At 40.6% G+C, this 22,473-nt stretch overlaps 1 protein-coding gene across 1 annotated transcript in view; it reads left to right on the forward strand.

Annotated features, from left to right (window-relative positions):
• The first annotated feature begins 249 nt into the window (after positions 1-249).
• Positions 250-22,473, forward strand: part of UMAD1 (UBAP1-MVB12-associated (UMA) domain containing 1) — a 243,720-nt gene continuing 221,496 nt past the window's right edge. The window contains 1 exon segment of the mRNA XM_030201062.1: positions 250-502. The gene's annotated coding sequence lies outside the window, so the exon portion shown is untranslated.

Genomic DNA, 22,473 nt, shown 5'->3' on the forward strand with positions numbered 1-22,473 from the left:
CGCTCAGGTTCAAGTAAGCAGCCAGCCAGCATTTAGCAACAAGGAGGTTTAATAAACAAGCACGGGAAATAAGCACTTCCGTTCCACTTCCTCATCACACCCCTTGACCAATAGGATAAAGGCGGGCTTAGGTCACATGCACAAACAAGAGGGCGTCGTTCGTTCCCTGTCTGGCCTTGCCGTTTGTATATGCCAAATCTCATTGATATGGCTAGTGCGCAAGCGTACTGCGACGCGTCCGTACGTGATGTTTTTTTCTCAATAGCCGGAAGCGCTTCCATCCTGAGCTCAGCTGTCTTGTTAAACTCTCACTCTGTGGATTGGAATCTGCCTGGCAGAAGGGAGTTGGAAGTCTGGAGTTTTGACAGTCGCTGAGGCCGTCTCTTAATTTATTTGCAGAACAAATGCAAACACAGTACTGTTTTCCCCGGTGATTGCTAAGCTATATTTTCTTCTTCTGTCCATCGTTGTTTGGTGTGTGAGCCCAGCGGTGCCTGAACAGGTATAGGAGCACGCTGATAACCTCTTTCATGGGTGCAAAGGAAAATTCATGGGGAAGCAGCACGGAAAGCTTGAAATACCCCTTTTCTTGTCCCCCAAAGCTACCGTTCATTCCTGTTTCTCAGGCTAAAGTGTTTGTAATGTAGGAGGAAATGGGCAAACCTTTTCTGTAGTGTACACTAACCCACCCTGTTTTCTAAGCCGCACGGGAATGTTGGCTAGCGTGGCTTAATGAACAGGGGTGTTAAGGGGTCCTTTTATTAAGGTGTGCTGAAAATGGCCTGCGGTAGTGTAGGCGCGGGTTTTGGGTGCACGCAGAATAATTTTTCAGCGCATCTGTAAAAAAAAAAAAAGCCCTTTTTATAATTTTTGCCAAAATGAATGTGCTGCAAAATCAAAATTGCCATTGCCCATTTTGGGTCGCAGACCTTACCGCCATCTATTGACCTGGAGATAGTCTGAGGCGGTAACCAGGCAGTAATGACCTATGCATGCCAAATGCCACTTGGTATGAGTGATAGAAGATAAAAATTATTTTTTGGCCGTGTGTATCGGACGTGCACCAAAAATGAAATTACCGCAAGAGCCATGCGGTAACTCCATTTTGGCGTGTTGACGCTTACGCGGCTTAATAAAAGGGCCCCTAAGTGTATAATTTTGTAACTGGTGCTTGTTTTATAAAGAAAACTAGTAAAGAAGGCCCGTTTCTGAGACCAATGAAACGGGCGCTAGCAAGGGTTTCATCGTAGTGTGTATGTTTGAGAGAGTGTGTGTGTGTGTGTGTGAGAGAGAGAGACAGTGAATGAGCTCTCTGTTTTTGCACTTCACAGCAGTCCCTATTACAAAGGGCAGGGATCTGCAGCAGGTTTCATGACAGGCAGTTGTTTCTGACAGCTGATCTGATCTGATCACAAAGGATATTGAGGATTGGCGGTGGAAGAGGAAGCAAAAATATCCTTGAATGAAAGACCTATAAAAGGGAAAAAAGGGGGAGGTGGAGTAGAAACCACCCAACCAGCCAGGTGCTGCAAATTGTAAAATAAAACGCATCTGAAATTTAAAGAACAAAGTTAAAAGATTAGTTGTGAGCAGGAAAAGGTCAGGCACAGGTAGCTCTCTCTTCCTACCTGCTCTGGTTTTATTTTGGTCTTGTTTTTTTGGTGCTGCAACCTACAGAACAGACCGTGTCACTACTCACAGCTACTCCTGCATCCGCCAAATGTCAACAGGCAGGAAAGGAAGCAAAAGGGGAGCTGAGCGCTGCATCTAAGCGAGAGCGGCCCTGACACGGTCAGAAGAGTGTGCGTGTCCTTATTCCACTGGACAGGCCCTTCTCCCTTCTGCCTCTTTCCACTTTCATGCCCCTTAGAGGTGAACCTCTGCTGTTAGGTTTTACTTTGCTGTCACCGAGTTCCAAGAGGAAACGGAGAAGGGGTAAGTGAGGCAGAAAGAGTGAGATTTGTTTTCTGGTTAACGGAGGTGCATTGCTGCCAGCAGTCTGGTCTCAGATGCGATACAGGCCAGCCCAGTGTAGGAGACAGAGCCTGATTAGCACTGAGGGGAGGAGGGAGGAAGAAATGAGCCTGCTAGGCAGCTCCCCGCCGTAGGGAGGGAGGAAAAGCAGAGACTGCAAGGCACAGGAAGGATTAACCCCCGTGGTGTATGTAGGAGGGTGTGCGGTCTCGCGCACCTGGGAAGGAGGAGGAGGCAAAGGCATCGCCGTCTGAGGTGCGGGGATTGTGTGTCCCTCCCTTCCAGAGAGTGTGCGGCAGGGGCCCCCCTCCGTCTCCCGCCCTCCTTCGTTCGCGTTGTGGTTTACGTCACGTTTTGGTGGGCGTTGAGATTTGTTGTGTGTATTTGCTCTGCCCTCAACGTCATCATGTTTGACGCGAAGGCGGGGCAAACACTCATGGGCAAATTGTGGTTTCACCACCATGCAGTTAGAACGTTGGGACTTGTGGAGGCTTCATTAGAATGTTGGAGGTGCATTTTATATAGAGAGATATAAGTGTCCTCGTATCGCAGTAAAATAGGCTAGAACAGTGTCTCCCAACCTCTCACAAATGCTGTTAAACAAGTTTACACCTCCTTCAACACTGTTGATTTAGGGAAAATGTTAAAAAAAACAGATTCACCAGAACCATACCTCCCCCCCCAAATGCATATTTTCCACATGAAAAATCGTCCTACAGTACATTACATTAAATATTCCACATACACTTTTGAAGTTCAGCGTAGCTTACAATGCAAGAAGCTGGGCATTCCCAGGAAAATTGCAACACTGATTTGGATGTGAGATATAAGAATGAACAAAAGACCATTTTCCATATGAAAAACGTGCATGGGAAATGTTTTATAAAATTGAGAAATGAGTAGCTTTGTAACAAGAGTGTTTATAAAATAGCCTACTTGGAAAGTTCCCAGATAAAGTTGTGTATTATATTTATTTATTTATTTATTTATAAAAATGTATCCTTTTCTGGTTAAAAAAATTAACCTATTAAACAGTACATAAAATAATTATACACTATAAACATAAAAATTGGTGTATTGGTAGAAAATACATATAGCAAACCAATTCAAAACTGCATAGAGCAATATTATATCAGAAACTTAAACTCACTCTAATTGCTCCAAATTCAATAGGATATAGATGAGACACTGAACTATTATGTTTTCATTTAATAATATATATAGCCTCATACGTCCAGGGTACCTTTATACAATTTTAGGACACCACTGACTGACATTCATCATCGGCTACCACCACCCACCAAGCATTGCAGAGAAAAACTCTCCTATCATAATCATGAGAGAAAAGTCTACAGTGCTTGGACAGATGGGACAATCAATTATAATAAATCATAAGTTCAGATACTCATCAATCCTAACTAAGACCCCACAAAGAAACATATAAAGGGTCTAAAAAGAAAAAAAGAAAAAATGTAATCAACAAAAAATATCGGAACACAGCAGCCAGGTTTCCATATAAACACTTAGCTTTTGCCTTTTTTCAAAAAGCTTAGTCGTTGTTTAATTCACTTTAATGTCCATAGCTGCGACTCCTTCAGGTCCACGTGTTACTCCCACTCTTTCTTATTCTTATTCCTCGACAGGATTAGGACTCCTACTGTTTCGTTTTCTTCATCAGGAGAAACCATAAGAACGCATCATACATTTCTCTTCGTATCCTAAAATTGTATAAAGGTACCCTGGACGTATGAGGCTATATATATTATTAAATGAAAACATAATAGTTCAGTGTCTCATCTATATCCTATTGAATTTGGAGCAATTAGAGTGAGTTTAAGAAAATACATATACAAATTTTATGCAAATGAGAGAGAAATTTGCATTACAAAATGTTGGACATTTTTGGAATGAAATATTTTCCAGAAAATCTTCAGAAAATGCATGCAGTGCATCTGCTCCTGCCCACTCTCCTCTTGGAAAGCCTGTGGAGGTCTTTTACAAAGGCACACTAATGATTAGTGCACACTAAACGCGCCTATAGAAATATATGGGCGTCTTACATTTAGTTCGTCCTTATTTTTTTAGTGTGCATATATTGCCAAAAGTAGGTGTCATGTTTTCTGAGCTAGGACAGCTGTATAAAGCGCTTTACTTAAGAGCACAAAATGCTATTTATTCTACGTGTTCAAATTGCTTATGAAATTATTCTCTAAGCCTTGCTATTGCACTAACATATACCCTTCTTTTCTTTTTGTGAGATTTTGCTACCTATTTTGAATTTGCAGTTGTTTCCTGGTATCTTGGATGTTGAAATTCGGCACTTTTCTGAGAGGAGCTTTTATCCATCATTTATCATCATGAAGTGTTGTATGTTAAGGTGGCAGGAAAATCAAAAAGTGGGCAAATGTCATTAGATTTTTAGGAAGTGCCATTAGTATTGATGCCAATGCAAATAAGTAAGGATTTCAGCATTGCCCTTAACTGCCTGTATCATGGACCATATCGTCAGTGTAGAAGCTAAGAACCCCTTTTACTTTGCTGCATTAGGTTCTAATATGTGCTTAACGCAGTTTAAAATGGCATAATGTGGGATGTCCTCAGGTGTCCTGTTCTAACCGCCAGATTGAGGAGCATGTCAGGGGCAGAGAGTAGGCATTCTTGCACTAATCAATTAGTGCAAGAATGCCTACTCTCTGCCCCTGATAGGGCCTAATCAGTTAGGGCTTGGGTCATTCCATGCCAAGTGGTCTAAACCTTCCCACCATCATGTCTCCAGTTTTGTTCAAATTTTATCTGTTGCGCGAGTCAGATGTTAAACGAAGTTTCCTAATATTTGAGGTCTCTAACTGCAATAGTTGCAGATCTAGACCCCCTTTTCTGAAAGGTGGTCAGTCCACGAGCGTGCAACATTTACCAAAATGCCATTTTTGGGGTCTAATAAAATCCAAACACATTTATAAGAATGGCTAAAAAATTCAAATCCTGTACAGTTTTTGATGCTAATTCCAATGACATACATTTTAACATTATGGATGCAAGATCCAGTCAAACAAGTTGACTCAAAGTGTGCATCAAAATTGGTCGCGACTCATTGGAACATATTTGGACCAATATTCAGACCGCAACAACTTCCATACAAACAAAGATTTGGACTTGAAATTTTGAACAAGCATTATAGTTGTGCTGGACATTTGCAACTAACCAGCATCTATAACCGCCCTTCAGGATCTCTTGAAAGTTGGCACTGTCAGCGCAAATGGTAAAATGTACCAAAGTTCAAAGCCAATTATTAAAAAAGAGTGTGCCTAAATTAGCTTGTGAACAGTATCATCTGAAAGAGAAAATTGTGCTCTACAACACTATGTTTTTGTTTTGCAATGCCACCATCAAGTAGCCATTTACTCAGGTCAAAGTATGTTATATTTAGTACGCTTGATGCACTAATTTTTCTTCATTTCTAGGACATTGAGTCTTAATAGTCGCTTAAAAGTATTGATATAATTATTTATTCATTCATATTTTATTCGTTGATTGTCCAATCATTTATTGTGCGCTGTTATCAGTTTGGTCGTGCCATCTCAGGTGAATATTCCAGCTTAAAATCTTTTAAAAAGTGTGTTTATCATCTGTTGTACAATTTAATTATAGATGTCAGAAGACAAGAAAAATGAAGAATCCTTGGCTCCCTGTTCAATTGGAAAAAATGCTGGTACATCAAAGTGCCACGTAATCTTCTATGCTAAGAAGGCAGGATTCAAACCTTTTGGGGATTTCACAGAATGTGACCAGAAATTGCTTCTTATGCGTTCAGAAGCAAAACTTGATGAAGATTCCGTCATTTGCTTTCACTATGAATCCCTTTTCCTAAGTGAATATCAATCAATGCAAAATAAATGTTGCAATCCATTCAAGAAGAAGAATCATAATGTAAGAGCTGGACTTAGAGTGATTGATATTGAAACAGCTGCCAAACTTCGTGAGCTAAATAAAAAAGAAGTGATAAATATAAAACCAGTTCAGAAGCTTTGCCCTGCCTGCAAGTCGACACTAAATAAAAAGCTAGAACCATCAGCATCATCATCATCCCAATCTGAACAAAAATTAGTGATGCTGAACAAATAGATAAAGTCACAAATCTTCAGCCTGGTTAGTATGTTGCCTGCATTTATGAAAATAAATGGTGGATTGGAAACGTTTGTGAAACGTCAGTTGAACAGAAAGATGCTTTCATAAGCTTTATGCATCCTCATGGTCCCGCTATTTCATTTTAATGGCCGGTAAGACGCGATACTTGCTGGATCCCAGAACAACTTATCATTGCTGTTATTCCAGCTTCATCAGTGACATCATCTGGTCGGCAATATAGTTTCCCTGAAACCGTTCTCTTGCAGATCAATGATGCTTTCAGAATGATGAAGTAACTGAAGAAGGCAGGCTTGGGAACCTGCAGTAAAGAAACACACAATCAGGCTTGGGATCCTGCAGTAAAGATACCCACCCGTGGCTGTTACTGCGTGGCTATCGGGCGTGGCCCCTATGGCGATGGGGATGCTGGTTTCAATGTGATAACCAGTAATGGCTCAGCCATCATGGACCAACGCAATACATCGCACACACCAAATATAACATACTTTGACCTGAGTAAATGGCTACTTAATGGTGGCATTGCAAAACAAAAACATATCAGTGTTGTAGAGCACAATTTTCTCTTTCAGATGATACTGTTCACAAGCTGATTCAGGCAGACTCTTTTTTAATAATTGACTTTGAACTTTGGTACATTTTACCATTTGCGCTGACAGTGCCAACTTTGAAGAGATCCTGCAGGGCTGGTTAGTTGCAAATCTGGCAGTATTATGTCCAGTACAAGCATAATACTTGTTCAAAATTTCAAGTTCGTATCTTTGCATGGAAGTTGTTGCGGTCTGAATATTGGTCCAAATATGTTCCGATGAGTCGCGACCAATTTTGATGCACACTTTGAGTCAACTTGTTTGACTGGATTTTGCATCCATAATGTTAAAATGTATTTCATTGGAATTAGCATCAAAACTGTACAGGATTTGAATTTTTTAGCCATTCTTATAAATGTGTTTGGATTTTATTAGACCCCAAAATGGCATTTTGGCAAATGTCGCGCGCTCATGGACTGACAACCTTTCAGAAAAGGGGGTCTAGATCTGCAACTACTGCAGTTAGAGACCTCAAATTTTAGGAAACTTCGTTTAACACCTGACTCGTGCAACAGGTAAAATTTGAACAAAATTGTAGAACATGATGGTGGGAAGGTTTAGACCACTTGGCATGGAATGACCCGCTTCTCTTAGAAAGCTGCGCTAGCGATTCCTGTGCAGCAAATGAGAGGACGCCCATAGGAATTGAATGGGCTTCCTCTCATTTGTTGCAATGAGAATCAGCAGCTCGACTTTGTAAAAGAAGCACTTAGTGCAGCTACATTATCATTCATTAGGGCAGGAATACTGCATGAGCCCATACTACCTACAAAATAGGTGGTGGTAAGTGCTCACACAGTACAAAATTTTTAATGGCTGCATTAGCACTAGTTGTCTGGTATATGTGGAATACAAAAATAATGCTAGGCTATAAAAAATACAAAAGGGCCATTTTTACAGTTGCAGTAAAAATGGCCTTAGTGCGCAGGAAAACCCCCGTAAGAGTGTGCTTAGGCACTTTGTTACTGCAGCTTAGTAGAAGGATCCCTTAATGAGAAACATGTCTCAGTCATGCTGTGATCTTGTTGCTGCGGGTGCATTTCAGAGGAAGTGTTTCTTCAATATTTGGACCAGTGGGGGTTCTTTGAGCTGCCCACATATGTCCAGGGTCTCTGGTTTCCCATGATGTTGCAACACAGCTGCCAATTCAAGCCTTTGCCATGGAAGTTCCAAGTATCATCTGGAACTGAAGAAGAAAGGGAGGGGGGCTAGGGAAAATCAGCAGCATGAGTGATTGTGTACAACAAAGCCTAATCTCTTACATTCATCTGCTGGCAGGAGGAGGTTACTAGCAGTCCCTAGAGCCATATCATCTCTGCTGCTTGGGGTCCAACTGCCACTGCAAGCTATATAGCAATCTTGGCCCATGTGCAGCTAAGAAAAACATAAGCGTTGCCATACTGGTACAGACCGAAGGTCCATCAAGCCCAGTATCCTGTTTCCCAAAAGAGGCCAATCCAGGTCACAAGAACCTGGCAAGATCCCAGAACAGTAAAACAGACTTTAAGCAGCTTATCTTCAAAATAAGCAGTGGATTTTCAAAAGTCCATCTTAATAATGGCTTTTGGACTTATAGGAAGCTATCCAAATATTTTTAAACCCTGCTAAGCTAACTGCTTTTACCACATTCTCTGGCAACGAATTCCAGAGTTTAATTACACGTTGAGTGAAGAAAAATTTTCTCTGATTCGTTTTAAATGTACAGTGCAATCCGCTTAAGTGCAAGGGTCTGGGACCAAAGAAATGCATGCAGTTAACTGGAGCGTGCACTTAATGTTGTGACCCAAAGAAGCTTGATATCTGATAAACATATGTATAGTACTGTTTATTATACGTACAGTATGCAGTCTCCGTTAACTGACGTTATACAGTCTCCGTTAACTGACGTTAGACTTACTTGAAGTAATCAGTGATAGACCTCTGTACACTGTTCTGTCTGTGAGTTCCATAGACTTTGTTTCCCAGACGGTAAAAACTGTCATAGCACTGACATCCAGTGGTCTCCAGATAGGCCCACACGGTGTTGAGACTCTCCAGCACTCTTGCAGAAGTGACAGGAGGTTGTTGAATTTCGTCAGCATGTGCCTTGCTGCTCATTTCATCATCTGTTTCATCATCAGCTGTTGCCTTCGTGTAGGCGCATATCTTGATATCAGTGCTGTCATCAGCTGTTTGTAGATCATAATCAACAGCTACATAGTGATGAAACTCCTCTTCAGTAACACCGGCTGGTTTATCAATAGCCTGTTCATCTAACACGTTTGCAACAGCTGCATCTGTTTCGTCCTTCTCCACATCCTTAACAAAGCTTGTCCGCTTGTAGCAGTTCACAATGGTTACCTATGTAACATGATTCCAGGCTTCTTTCTGCATATGTAGGGACTCCCAACAGTGATAGATTATGAGCCAGTTCAACAGCACGTTTATCCTTTCAGTCTGGTCATCCATAACGCTCATCAGACAACGTAGCACAAGAGCCCGATAATGTTGTTTGAAATTGGCTATTATGCCCTGATCCATAGGCTGGATCAGAGAGGTAGTGTTTGGTGGCAGGAAGACCACCTTGACATTAGACAGCCTGACATCATCACTGTGTGCAGCACAATTATCACAATGCAACAAAATCTGACGCTTTTGTGCCCGCATTCTGTTGTCTAACTTCTTTAGCCACTGCTTCCAAATTTCCCCAGTCATCCATGAATTTGCGTTAGTCTCATATGACACAGGAAGTCGCTTAACATTCTTGAAGCAACGGAGCTGTTTGCTCTTTCCAATGACGAGTGGTTCCAACTTCTCACTCCCATCCATATTGCAGCAAAGGAGGATCATCAGTTGGTCCTTGGACGTTTTACTTCCTGTAGTTTTGGCATGTTTGAATGCAAGTGTTCCATCAGGAATTGCTCGCCAGTAGAGACCGTTTTCGTCAACATTGAAAATGTCACGAGGTGCAAACTCGTTCAAGATGGTAGGAAGAACTGAAACAACCCAACTTTCAGCACCAAAGTCATCAGCTTCCTGTTTTTCACGATGCTGTTTCTTGAATTTTATGTTGTTCCTCTTCTTCCATCTTTCCAGCCATCCAACATTGGCTTTGAATTCAGTTAGTCCAAGACCTTCAGCTAGCTGATTAGCTTTCTCCATAAGCAGTGGACCACTGACAGGAAACTGCTCCTGACTTGAGAAAACCACCGAAGAAGAGCATCTTCTACATCCTCAGCTTTTCCTGTCAATTTTCGTTTCCTGTGTGGATTTGTATTGTTTTGCCAGTCTTCCAGAAGCTGATCTTTCTGCTTGAAGATACGTGAAATTTGACTTGGATTGACACCATATTCTTTAGCAATAGATGCTTGACTTTGTTTTCTAATTTTTTAAGAACTTCTATTCGTTTAGCAAGTGTTAGTCTTACAGTTGCGCGATGACGACGACTCCAGTGTACACTCTAACAACTTTCTTTCGCTTATTCTGCCTGTGGCAGTTAACCAACGAGATTTCAAATTTACCGCCCCTTTGTCGCGTGCCAATCAGCTTCCATATTCCGTGTGTGCGCTTATGCGGAGTCTTTCCTGCAGAGGAGTGATCTTAAACCATGCATATAAGCGAATCTTGCACTTATCAGTGGTGCGCTAAACCAAAGTTTATCCCCATAGAAATTGATGGCGCCAAAAACGGGACTGAAGTACGGCATGCAGCTAAACAGAGCATGCGCTTATCCGACGTGCACTTAAATGGAGTGCACTGTACTACTTTGTAACTTCATTGAATACCCCCTGGTCCTACTATTTTTGGAAAGAGTAAAAAGATTCTTCACGTCTACCCGTTCAACTCCACTCATTATTTTATAGACCTCTATTATATCTCCCCTCATCCGCCTTTTCTCCAAGCTGAAGAGCCCTAGCCGCTTTAGCCTTTCCTCATAGGGAAGTCGTCCCATCCGCTTTATCATTTTCGTCGCCCTTCTCTGTACCTTTTCTAATTCCACTATATCTTTTTGAGATGTGGAGACCAGAATTGAACACAATATTCGAGGTGTGGTTGCACCATGGAGTGATACAAAGGCATTATAATGTCCTCATTTTTGTTTTCCATTCCTTTCCTAATAATACCTAACATTCTATTTGCTTTCTTATCTGCAGCAGCACACTGAGTAGATGGTTTCAACAAACCATCAACAACGACACCTAGATCCCTTTCTTGGTCTGTGACTTCTAACGTGGAACATTGCATGACGTAGCTATAATTCGGGTTCCTCTTTGTTTTAAATTTACTACTTAGTAGCTTCATTGTGTGCCCCCTAGTCCTAGTATTTTTGGAAAGAGTAAACGATGGCAACTGGATCCTTTTCCTGAGCAGTGATTCCTAATGTGGAACCTTGCATTGCATAGTTATAGTTTGGAATTCTCCTTCCCACATGCATTGCTTTGCAGTTGCTCACATTTTAAACGTCATCTACCATTTGGCCTGCTGCCTACATCTTCCTCCTGTGGACACAAAGCAAGAACGTGGTGAGAATAGAAGTGTTGCTGAGCAGATAAGGGGAGCTGGGGATTATTAGTATGTAAGAGCACCATTTGGGTAGGGTGGATATGAACGGGGTAGAGAAGCAATAGGTGAGATATGTGGGGGGGGGGAGGGTATGTGAAACAGGTCATTAGAGGTTGGGGGTGTGAAGTGCAGAAGAGGAGAGGAGTTTGGTGCTGGGTGTGTATGCGAGAAAAGGGAGTTGTCAGGTGTAGAGTTGTTTTTCATCGCAGCATTTTAAGAAATAGATCATGAGAAATGGTTTTCCATTATACAGAAAGGGGGCAGTTCTCGAAGAAATTCTCCATGAATAAATGGGCACCTATCCCAAAGAAGGCTGCTTTGGAAAGTCCCTATGGGGAACTTTCTGGTATGTGGGCTATTGGCACTCTACTGGATTCTGTATAGGTTGCCTAAAGTTGGGTGTGTAATTTTGGGTGCAGATCACAGATCCATCCATCCATGCATAAACTAGGCAGTAACAATCAATTATGGTTAACAAGCACTTAATTGGCAGTAATTAGGACTTGTGAATCTGCCCTATGCCTATTCTATAACATGCATGTTATGAAAAGTAGGCATGCAACTCCAAAGACAGTGTGGCCATGGGAGGTGCAGAGTTACAAACACTTAAATTGCTTTTTTATATATATGCCAATGACATTACGCTTCTACTACCTGTTTCCTGAGATTGGCCTACTACTCTTGCCCATATTACCAACTGTGTTTCGGTGGTTGAACATTGGATTTGTAGCAATCATCTTAAGTTAAATCATTAAAAAACAACATTCTTATGGTTGGGTTTGGCAATACTTGAATTTCCTCAGAGTTTCTATATTGCTTCTGATGTATTTAAATTTGAATCTACTTCAGAATTCTAGGTGTTGAGGTTGACAGTTTACTAACTTTTTCTACTTATGATCATTGTTCAGAATTTTTTTTTATATGTTGAAAATGATAAGGACTATTCGCAAGTACTTTCACCATTTTTGTCTACACCAGTTTTATCTAGACTGGATTATTGAAATCTCATTTATATTGATTGTTTTAAAAGCCTGATCAAGAGACTTCAACTATACAGAACTCTGCGGCGAGGTTGATCTTTTCATCATGTAAATTTGAATCGGTGACTCCATTGTTGTTAAAGCTGCATTGGCTTTCAGTGGATGCATGAACTCAATTTAAGCTCTGCATGATGATTTTCAAAATACTGTATGGTCTGGCACCCTGCTACTTATGCAACTGGGTTAAACTTTTACGTAACAATTTTATAAGTAATTTTGAAATCAGATGTTTTTATGCTTTCTTTCAGTCAATAAGAGATTATATATAAAATATGTTGTTCTTCTTTATACTATCAATGTCCTTCATGCTTTTTCAAAGTGGCTGCCGAGACTTCAAGCGGAAATCACAAGATTACCTCTTGAAGTCTCGGTGGCCATTTTGAAAAAGCACAGCACCAGCGAGAGAGGAATTTTACCTCCTTAGTGCTCTCTGATGTAACATTTATCCAGTCGATATTGGGGTAATTGAAATAATTTTCCAGAAAAACCCACAAATGTGGAACCCCCCCCCCCCCCCACTATATCAAATATAAAAAAAATCATAAGTGGTTATCCCATCTACAGCAGTCCCTAGGATCCACCCCAAAAAACACAATTTTATTCCTGCACCAAATCTCAAGACTCCCAAGGGAGTATATGCAATCAGCTTCTCTTACTTGGAGATCCAATTCTTATCATTGGATTGGTGCACCATATTAGTTAAAAAAAAAAAAAGCCAGTCAGGTAAACTCCACTTAGCCAATCTGTGGAGAAAAACCTTATGACATAGTTTAATTACCAACTAGCATGTATCGGGGTGGAAAGATAGAGTTTGAAACAAAAAATTCCAAGAACCAAATTTAAAAAAACAATCACATATGAATGGAAAAAACAAAATATATCTGGGTGCTCTCTGGATGAGTTCATATCACAGTACTCCGGAAGAAATCTGGACTTCTCTTCATAAGCCAGATTCAGTCTTTCAACTTTAAATCCAATGATGATCCAGTAAATTTTCTATTAGCAAACAGCTATCAAACTCAAATAGATCTGTGCGGTACAGCAAGGAGGAAGTTCCTGTCTCAGTGCTGGCCACAGACAGCAAGGCGAGGATCAAACTCAGGTTCAATTTAATTTTGATATACTGTGAAACCATTACAGGATATCTAAGTGGTTTACAAAGTCTTTATATTGGGGAGTAATTAAGACAGAAAACAAAATTGAAGAACATAAATAACCAGGCAGAAGGAAAACAATTACAATTATATAGGGATTAATAGGGGCGAAAGGGAATGAAAAAGTATACTATACTGTCAGAAATCCATTTTCAAGCAAGCCAGTGAAGAAAATCAGGTTAGATTTGTGGAAAGGCCTAAGTAAAGAAGTATGTTTCAAGGTTAAACAACAGTGCTAAACTTTAGATAGCAGTTCTGCAGTGAGAGGGATGCCACGTAGTCTTTTGCATTAAGGGTCGTTGTAGAGGCAGACCAAAACTCCCCCCCCCCCCCCCCCTTTTTGGCCCAAACTGAAACTGTTATCCCAGTGTAGCAATACTTATGTACTTTTTTTTTTTAACTTGTCAGTTGCGTCACTTTTTGGAGGGATAGTCAACCAGTTGTTAATCCAGTATAGTAGGGATAGTTATATTAATGGTGAAGGATAGTGCTCTGAGTTTGTTGTCCCTTTTTTTGTCTCCTACTTAGCCATCTCGTCCCTCTTCAATCTGTTCAAAATTCTGCTGCACGACTAATATTCCGCCAGTGTCTTTATGCTCATATTAGCCCTCTCCTCAAGTCATTTCACTGGCTTCCTATCCGTTTCCGCATACAGTTCAAACTCCTCTTATTGACCTATAAGTGCATTTGCTCTGCAGCTCCTCAGTACCTCTCCACTCTCATCTCTCCCTACATTCCTCCCTGGGAACTCTGTTCACTGGGTAAATCTCTCTTGTCTGCACCCTTCTCCTCCACTGCTAACTCCAGACTCCGTTCCTTTTATCTTGCTGCACCTTATGCCTGGAATAGACTTCCTGAGCCGGTATGTCAAGCTCCATCTCTGGCCGTCTTCAAATCTAATCTAAAAGCCCACCTTTTTGATGCTGCTTTTAACTCCTAATCCTTATTCACTTGTTCAGAACCCTTATTTTATCATCCTCACTATATTATTCCCTTATCTCTTGTTTGTCCTGTTAGTCTGTCCTAAATAGGTTGTAAACTCTGTCGAGCAGGGACTGTCTCTTCATGTTCAAGTCTAGTAGCGCTTTAGAAATAAGTAGTAGTTTTCAGTCTCACATGACTTCCGTGACCATTCCCCTCTAGATTATGGATTATAGTTACCATTATTACATCATATTGTATTATTACTTGGGGACTGTTCTGTTGTGGATTAGGAATTTGTCATTGGACAGAAAACAGAGGATAGGGCTAAATGGCCATTTTTCTTAATGGAGGAGGGTGAATAGTGGAGGGCTGCAGGGATCTGTACAGGGATGATGTCATATAACACATTTGTAAATGACTGGAAATTGGAACAACAAGTGAGGCAATTAAATTTGCAGATGACACAAAACTATTCAAGGTTGTTAAAACACATGCAGACTGTGAAAATGTTCAGGAAGAGCTTAGGAAATTGGAAGACTGAGCATCCAAATGGCAGATGAAATTTAATGTGAACAAATGCAAGGTGATGCACATAAGGAAGAATAATCCAAATCATAGTTACTTGATGCTAGGGTTCACCTTAGGAATCAGCATCCAAGAAAAAGATCTAGGTGTCAACGTAGACATTATGCTGAAATCTTCTGCCCAGTGTGCGGTGGCAGCCAAAAAAGCAAACAGGATGCTAGGGAAGGGATGGTAAATAAGCTCAAGAATGTTATCGTTCCATGGGGCGACCTAACCTTGAATACTGCATGCAATTCTGGTCACCATATCTCAAAAAAGATATAGCGGAATTAGAAAAGGATCAAAGAAGGGCTACTAAAATGATAGAGGATGGAACTCCTCTTATATAAGGAAAAGCTAAAGAGGTTAGGACTCTGCAGTTTGGAAAAGAAATGGCTGAGGGGGGATTTGATTGATGTCTACAAAATCCTGAGTGGTGTAAAACAAGTAGAAGTGAATCAAATATAGATATATTTTTAACTCTTTGAAAAAGTGCAAAGTCTAGGGGACAGTCAATGAAGTTACATGGTGACACTTTAAAAACAAATAGGAGGAAATATTTCTTCATTCAATGACTAGTACAGCTCTGGAACTTGTTGCCAGAGGATGTGGTTACAGCAATTACCATATCTGGGTTTTAAAAAAGGTTTGGACAAGTTCCTGGAGGAAAAGTCTGTAGTCTTCTATTGGAGTAGCCACTATTTGCCCTGGGATTGGTAGCATGGAATCTTGCTACTATTTGGAATTCTGCCTGGTACGTGGTACCTGGATTGGCCACTGCTGGAAGTAGGATACTGGGCTAGATGGACCCAATATAGCTGTTCTTATGTTTTTAAAATTTTGGAAGGAGGATTCAGCACTGAGAGAAGGGGGTGATAATGCCGAAACAGGTATTTTGGAGGGCATCAAACCAGATATGATGAAAGAGGGGACAGTTAGAAGATCCTTCATGCTTGCAGTAAATAGAATAAACAGGCATGAGATCCTTACTAATGTGGACCACAGATCAAGCCAACTCTTCACGCCTCCTCAGACCTGATGTTAAAACTTCTGCATTAAAACAAAACCCTATGTTCAAACTTTGGGGCTTTTGCGCACTTATTTATATCTGGGTTTAATAGAGAATACCCTTATTGCCATGGGATTTAAATGAGCTGCTTGCTGATATCAGTGCAGGACTTTGTGCGTAATTGTGCAAAACATCTTTGAGCGCAGGGAGCCCACGGTTGCACACAAAATTGTGGGGTCCTTTTACTAAGCTGCATAAGCGTCTATTCATGCCCAGTGCGCACCAAAATGGAGTTACTACACGGCTACCATATGGCTCTTGCGGTAGTTTCGTTTCTGCTGCACGTCCGATATGTGCGGCCGAAAAATGATGTTCTGTGCATAGGCCATTACCAAACGGTTAACGCGTGAAACTTTACTGCAAGCTCAATGGCTGGTGGTAAGGTCTCAGACCCAAAATGGACACGCGTCAATTTTGAGCAAAAATTTTAAAAAGGTCTTTTATACAGGTGCGGTGAAAAATGATTCTGCGCACACTCAAAATCCGCGCCTACACTACTGCAGGCCATTTTTCAGCGCACCTTAATAAAAGGACCCCTGTGTGCAGAAGGCATACTAAGCTGTACACAAAGCCTACTGCTCTTTATTAGATTGGCCCCAGGTGGGGAGGGGGGGACGGCTGGCTATATATTTCTGCCAGCGGCCAGCAGGGCTGCATTTAGGTCTGACTCACTAAGCTTTAGTAAACCAAGCACTAAAGGAGTTACAGTAGACCTCAAAAGAGATCTTTAGGAAAGTACATAAAGGTAAGAAGGAAATGGGACTGCTATTATTCTCTGAAGATGTAGCTGAAAGTAAAATTTAAAAATTGCAAAAAATAGGAAGATGGGCAACAATATTTGGAAAAGCTAAAGAGAAGCTGGAAAAGTAGTCTGGAGAGCAACAGTGCAATTACTGAAGTAGCTAATAGGGTAAAATGGGGAACAAGATATTTTTTATATATGTTAGTCACTGCTATGCATAGGGGAGCCTTTTTACAAAGGTGTGGTAGCGTTTTGTAAAAGTGAAATGGGACTTGATATACCGTCTTTCTGAGGTTTTTGCAACTACATTCAAAGCAGTTTACATATATTCAGGCACTTATTTTGTACCAGGGGCAATAGAGGGTTAAGTGACTTGCCCAGAGTCACAAGGAGCTGCAGTGGGAATCGAACTCAGTTCCCCAGGATCAAAGTCTACTGCACTAACCACTAGGCACTCCACCCACATCAGGTCTGAGGAGGAGTGAAGAGTTGGCTTGATCTGTGGTCCACATTAGTAAGGCTCTTATGCCTGTTTATTCTATTTACTGCAAGGACACTAGAGTCCAGCGGTTGGGAGGTGGGGAAAATGCTGGGCAGGCTTATACAGTCTGTGCCAGAGCTGGTGGTTGGGAGGTGGGAATAGTGCTGGGCAGACTTGTAAGGTCTGTGCCCTGAAGAGGACAGGTACAAATCAAGGTAGGGTATACACAAAAAGTAGCACATATGAGTTTATCTTGTTGGGCAGACTGGATGGACCGTGCAGGTCTTTTTCTGCCGTCATCTACTATGTTACTATGATTGTAATCCTAGTATATATTGTATACTGCTTAGTTGCGTCTTGTGTGTTTTAGGTGGTATATCAAGTACTATTAAATAATAAGGTATAATGAAAAAGAGGCAGCGATCTGCACATAGAGTTCAGACAAAACATTTAGGTGTGAGTGCCTTTTGGGACCCTAATAGATATGTCTTTTTAGTATGTATCAGTGTTTTTTAATTTCTCGCTGTTTTACTTAATCATGATTTCATCTGTGTTTATTCTTGTAAAAGATTTAATTATGTTAGTCTGGTTTATTAATATTTTACTGACTGGTCTGTTTTTACCCCCCCCCCCCCCCCCCCCCCCCCCCCCCCCCCCCCCCGCATTTACTAAGTTGCACCAGTGCCGACACAGCCCATGTACTTTGAAAGGCCTGTGTCAGTATTGCTGTGCTGCTTTGTAAACAGGGGGGTTAACTTTGTGCTCTTAAAGGTTTAAGTTCCTTCTAAGCAAGGGTAATTTATATATGTATTTAAAGTTCTTCTTTACGTTTTATTATAATTTTAATGTATGTTGCGTAGTTGCATTTGATTGATTTTGGTTGTGTTTGAGAAATTTTAATTTTCACTTTATATGGTAATCATACAGTGTAAGCCCCTGACGCAGCCTCTAGGAAAGCAAAGCATGGCCACGTCGGGCACTAGGAATAAATTTGGTTGCTTCTAAACAGTGATTTGCCTTGTTTTGTCTGAATATTTAATAAGATACATAAAACAGGTCTGTCACACGTTCTCTCTTGCATAGTAATCCTTTATTCCACATTCAGGGCACAAATCTATACAATCTGACCTTTTATCAGTTCTATCCATTACATAAAATTTTTATGATAACATCCAAAACTCTATGTTTAGTGTGCTAGGTCCCATAAAATGGAACATGCTCCCATCTCTGTCTTGAATGTTCCTATCAAATATTTAGAATTAACCTGAAGACATCTTTTTAGGGACACTTTTGAATTTATAGTAAACATCTATTTTTGCTTCTGATGAGCGCTGGAGTGGCTGGACAGAGCAGGACTTATGACAGTTCAGCAGCTATGTTTTTACTCTGATCTAGTACCTGCTGTACACTGCCTTGGGTGAATCTCTTTATAAAGGCGGTTAATAAATACCAATAAATAGATAATAAATACAATATCTTTTTCTTTTACTATTTTCTTTGTAAACCACATGATAGTGTTCCTATAGCCGTATATCAAGTTTTAAAATATTTTAAAATTTTACCTCCCTATTTACTAAGCTTCACTAGCGGCTGCTGTATGCTAATGCCAACATAGCCCATTCACTTTGAATGGGCTGTGTCAGCATTGCTGCGTTGCAGCTGCTAGTGCAGCTTAGTAAACAGGGGGGTGGGGTTACTTTTATTTGCATTTTACAAATACAAAGAAAATCTTTGCCCATCAAAATTGAGATGCCCAACATAAAATTAGATCAAAGGCAAAATACAATTGTGATTCAAAGGAAAACAAACAACTGTTGGCATCTAGGCTCTAACCCACAATATATGTTTAAGGGGAGATCACATCAATTATAGAAGCTGATGTGTAAAATAAAAACAAAACAAAACCCATTCTCTTCTATTCTGGGATTTCTATTCGGCTTTTAACTTTGCGGTTCAAAACAGATTACAAAATCAAAAAAGGAGAATCTAGATGGAAGGAATTTACATTAAAATTGACCATACAAACCCATTCAAAATTATCCATATCTATATTAAAAGCCTAATGTTATGAATCGTGCTAAAAAGAGAATAAATGGGTTTTCCAAACCTTGCGAAAAGAGCTATAAGGTGCAATCTGACAAATATCAGGAGGCAAACTGTTCCATATTCTCGTACCCTGAAATGCAAAACAGTGTTTCCATATAGATTCATTTCATTTTCAGAAGGAAAATCTAGAGAGAACATTTTTGAGCTTGTCACAAAATGTCTAGCCACCCACCTGGGGCTACTCGGCCACTTAGAGGGTCTAACCCCAGCACAGCTCGGGTCCACATGCACCTGCTTCTCATGCTCTACCTTCCTCCCACTGACTGGGTCATAACCACCTCTGAGCAAGCTTCCTGCTCTCAAATTATCCCCAGTGAATTCTAGGTTACTGGAGCCATACTCCCAGTGCTCCCACAGTTCCCAGAAAAGCATTCACAGACCCAACATACAAACCACCAGTATTCTTTATCAGTCCAGACAGGCAATAAATTAAATATTGTTTACTGTCTTAAAAATTGAACAATGAACAAAATATGTGCAATCGGCAAACAATAACACATAACTGAAATATGGATCAATTATAACACTAACTAAACATTTGTTTACTTTCTAAAAAGTACCTGGAAAGATCAGCACATATAGCTGCTCACAAGTTATCAAATGTAACTGTTTTCAGAGTCTTAGCAAAGAGATCTGTTTCTCTCTTCTTCCAGGCTAAGACTGATCTCAAAACCAGTAACTGCTAGTTAACTTCAGAGCCCAGAATACAACATTTCAAAAATATACTGCATCTTGTTTCCTATTTGTGTTAAACTAAAGAAAAGAGCATTCATTTCTCTTTAACAGCTTTACAGCAAAGAAACACCACCTGCTGGCCAAATAGGAGAAATACACTTCAGGACATAATCAAACATATAAATGGCAAGTGACTGACTCACCTGCAAATGCGCAGTAGAGACTTCCCTCTGTGTCCCGCCCTCGCGTCACGACGTGATGACGTCAGAGGGTGAAACAGAGAGGGAAACGCCCGCCTTTGCATCACGACGTGATGACGTCAGAGGGTGGAACAGAGAGGGAAACAGAGTCGGACTGTCGGAGCCTGGAAACGAACATCGCGCGCACCAACCTCCACCCTCCCCCCCTTCCCCACCACCACTCCCGCCCCCCTCTGTATCGGGCCCCCTGCATTGACCTGACAGCGCCTCTCACCTCCATGTGAAAGCGCTGCAGGCAGCAGCAGCAGCGATCTGCTGCTGCCTGCAGCGCTTTCACACGGAGGTGAGAGGCGCTGTCAGTGCAGGGGGCCCGGCACGGAGGGGGGAGGGAGCGGCGGCGAGGAGGGTAGCTGGAAATCTCGCCCGTTTTAACAGACTTAATGGCTAGTTAAGGCAGGAAAATATCCAATACATTTTTCAGGCTTAAAACACACTGTTTCTTCACAGAGCTCCTCAAGTGATTCCTATTTACAGGAAATAAAAGTAAATCCCCTCTCACTTCTCAATTTATACCACAGAAGTTTTGTAAATCAAACAAGCCACTTTAAACTAGATATGAGTCTACAATCTCAACCAGTGTAAATTATTCAGGAGGGGACTAACTTCAGCAAATCTACCCATTTAAAAAATCAATCTAGCAGTAGTATTCTGCAAAAGCTAAAGTCTTCTCGTTTGTTGTTTGTTTATACCACAGTATAAGGAATTACAATAATCAAAAAATGGCATCAAAATTGCCTAAGCAATAGTATGAAATCCTTGAGGACTCAAATTCCCTTATTACTCTCAATTTCCGTAAGTTAAAGAAAAATTCCTAACTTACCCCCCTGTTTACAAATCCGCGCTAGCTTCTGTTGGTGCGGTAATTCCAACATAGCCATTCACTTTGATACTTGAAGATCTAAATGAAAAGTGTAAAAATCTTGTCCTTCTCCACAGTTTTGTGATCACATGTAAACTGTGCATTTTTAATGGGCTATGTCAGCATTGCAACGCAGCTTTGTAAACGGGGATAAATTATTTATTTGATATTCATAAGCGAGCTTAGAATTGAGAATTATTCCTACTCTCTAGACTTTATAATCAAATTTCAAAGAAATCTGGCAGAGATAGAATAATAAAATTTACCATGCCTTAAACCCCTAACCCAAACAATCTGCACTTTGGTAGCTAACCAGAAACAATTTTCTTTTTAGAATCCCAAAAAGACCTTAATTGCATAAAGTCCCAGAAAACATATGATTGTCCACTAAGTTTATCAAACATTTAACAGGCAATCACAAAAAGAGCTGTCCTTCAGTGGACTGCACTTCTTGGCTAAGAATAAGAGAATTCCTTTTATCTTAAATCTGTTTGGACACATCAGGAAAGAGCCATACACATTGACCGATAAATTGAGTGTGTTGCTGACGAAAATATAGTCGCAAAATAGTCCTTATCGGACTCAAAAATAAATGTGACCAGGAGAGTTGCTCTTTCTTGTATCAAATCAGTGGAGGTTCCAAAAAAGTTGTCAGATTTAAACTGTTCTCGGAGACACCTGCTCCCTCAACAAATCTTTGCTCTTTACACTTATAGGACCAAATTCTATATATAGCACTGAAAAAAAATGAATGCTAAGTGGTATTCTGTAAATGATGCTTGGAGATGGTCGCTGTTTATAGAATAATGCTGAAATCTGGTGTAAATCCCCATGCCTAGATTAGGCTATGGATCAGGCGTGTTCTGTAACTGTGTGTGCAAAGTCTTGGAAAGCCCATTCCCCTCCCATGGCCATGCCTCCTTTTCAGATCTGCGCACATCTTTATAGAATATTGCCTAGCAAGATGTGCATGTAAATTCTAATTATTGCTAACTAGTGCCGATTATTGATTATTAGCGCCCAGTTAGCTGTACTAATTGGTTCGTTGCTGAATTGTTCACATGCCCAAATTTGCGTGCATAATTTTGTGTGCTGTATATAGAATCCGGGGGGATAAGGTAGAGAGCATGCTCTTTGGAAGCGAGGCATGGCTTCTAGAATCCCAAGAGATTCTGTAAGGAACTTAAAAAAAAAAAAAGCTCCCTAGGGGAGAGTTAGGGTTTATGAGGAAAATTAAGTACACTTAAATTCAGTGATCTTATTTTATTTTCCATAGTTTCTAATTTATATCGCTGTCCCAAAGAATCTTTAACAAATGTAGCTACAGTATCTTCTATAGATGACGTTTTA

The sequence above is a fragment of the Microcaecilia unicolor genome, chromosome 1 (assembly GCF_901765095.1).
Source record: "Microcaecilia unicolor chromosome 1, aMicUni1.1, whole genome shotgun sequence".
In the NCBI taxonomy this organism is placed as follows: domain Eukaryota; kingdom Metazoa; phylum Chordata; class Amphibia; order Gymnophiona; family Siphonopidae; genus Microcaecilia; species Microcaecilia unicolor.